This window comes from Apodemus sylvaticus, chromosome 3 (genome assembly GCF_947179515.1).
Source record: "Apodemus sylvaticus chromosome 3, mApoSyl1.1, whole genome shotgun sequence".
Classification (NCBI taxonomy): domain Eukaryota; kingdom Metazoa; phylum Chordata; class Mammalia; order Rodentia; family Muridae; genus Apodemus; species Apodemus sylvaticus.
In genome coordinates this window covers 8,684,625-8,687,098 of record NC_067474.1, presented here as the reverse complement: position 1 = coordinate 8,687,098, position 2,474 = coordinate 8,684,625, and positions in this window count along the sequence as shown.

The window sequence follows — 2,474 nt, the reverse complement described above, 5'->3', positions numbered from 1 at the left end:
AGAGAGGTTCCCAGCATCCTCCCTTATAGATGCTTTCTGACCTGTTCACTGACAATACTGAAAAACCCTAATATGAAGGAAAGAACAGGGGGAAGGGGGAGAGAGAGAGAGAGAGAGAGAGAGAGAGAGAGAGAGAGAGAGAGAGAGAGAGAGAGAAAGAGAGAAGAGGTAGGGAGGGAAGAGGAAAGAAGGGAGGGAGGGAGGGAAAGAAGAAAGGAAGAAAGAAATAAAAAAGAAAGAAAGTCAAAACACTACAAAGTGATAATTTGCAATTACCATCTTTGCCATTATCCCTAGGCCTTAGAGGCTAGGAAATACATTTTTAAATAAAAAAGATATATTTCAAATGTCTTATAGCAGCATAACTTTATTTTAATATGATACTTTTATTAATTCATTTGAATTTTATACATGTATGTGATGTATTTCAAATTTGGTGCTGCCCATATACTTACAGATATGGACCTAGCTACTACTTGACCTACCAGGGGCCAGTTTCTTAAAGCAGTGGTTCTCAACCTTCTTAGTACTGAGAACCTTTAATACAGTTCTTCATGTTACGGTGACCCTTCATGGCTACTTTAAAACTAGAACTATAATTTTGCTATTGTTATAAACCGTAATGTATGTATCTGCTATGTAACCCCTGTAAATGGCATCTCAACCCACAGGCTAAGAAACACTGCCTTAAAAGACACTGGCTCACTCTCTCTTCCCCAGGAGCTAGCACCTCTCAGTAGCGCCTCTTTTTAGGGGTGGGTCTCATGAGCCTTTTTATGCTAGAATGCGGACTAGTTTGATATATGCTCAGGTACTAGCTGCTTCTTGGAGTTCAAGTGTAGCACTCTGTTCATGTCTGTAGTCATTGCTTTGCTCTGGTCCTGTGGGCTCTTCAATCACCGGTTCACAGACATATTCACAGTTCTTGTACCCTTAAAATAGGTCTTAAATCCAATAAGAAAACAGTAAGTTGTTGTGTGTCATTTTAAATGCCTGCTTGCTCATTGCTTGGTGCTGTGGCCAGAGCTGTGGCCGAAATCACCTGCCACCAATGGCAGTCTTACCCAGATGACAAGCTAACACTCTTCTGGTGAGCTGTACTCCGAGCCCTTATTCGCTGTCTTTTAAGTGACTCTCACTCTTTATAAATGTGAGGGTTTCCATGTTTGTTTGTCTAAAATATATTTAAGTTATCGTTTATTTACATATATGTTTATATACATATATAATATACATATATGCATATACACGTATAGAGAGAGCAATCAAGAGGGAGATAGAGAGTGTATTGCGCCACCATGCTCATATGAAGACTAGAGGACAACTTCAAGAGTCAGTTCTCTTCTTCCACTGTGGATCCTGGGGATTGAACTCAGACTGTCAGGTGTATGACACGTGCTTTTACCTTGAATTAGCTCAAGTTTCTGTGTTTTAAAAGACATCTTGTAGGCTGAGTGCAAGAATGGGTACCTAACACTTCAGAGGCAGAGGCAGGAGGATCAGGAGTTTGAAGCCATCCTTGGCTACATAATGAGTTTGAGCCAAATGCGATGATGTCTTAGCTTTAAAAAAAAAGAATGAAACAAATAATCCCCCAATAGAAAACACCACCACCAAAAATTATGGCTTCCACAATGTTTTAGTCATTTCAACAATTAGTCATTTGTTCCACTTGAGCTTGAGTTTTTGATCTTTAGGAATTCTTTAACATTGAATTTTGCTCTATAATTATATAAAATGTTAACAGACTTTGAAATGTAACAGAAGATCTTCAGAGAATTTCATCCCAGACTTCTCTGAAATAGTTTAGTTTTAATTCTATTAACTGCTTAAAAGAGTAGCTCTAAACTTAAGTCTACATTCTCCGAGGAATTCTCATTTGTTCTTGGGACAGGCATTGTTGCCCTGCTTAACAACCAACCTCACTTTCTTCTATGGCAGCTAGAGATCCCTTCTTCTCCCTGAGTGTAGTTGATGGAGGGTCAAGAGTAAAATCCAACCCTGACCAACAAAACCAGGGCAATTAATAAAACCTGGATCTCATCTGAGAAGCCAGACAGATAACTTTCCTAGATGTTAGCTCTTTCTGTACAAACGATACCATGAACAGTAATAAAAAACAAAGTGCTATAAGAACTAGAAAATGTAATTTGGAGATAAAGCCCTGGTGTAGGGTGTAGTTTCTACTACCCTGCTTTAAGCTCTGGGTGGACAGTTTACCAGCCCCTCCCCGGATTCCCTTGAATCCATGGATGAAACACACACACACACACACACACACACACACACACACACACAAGCTCATTTTCAACCCACCTCATGGCTCAGTGGCCTGGCTCTTCTGTGCCTCCCTTGGGTAACAAACCCTTCTCTTTACTCCTTGCTCAACGCCTCTGAATCTCTCTTCAACTAGTTGCCCAGTTACCTCCTCCTTGCCCAACACTTCTAAATCTGTCCTAGCTTAATAACACTTC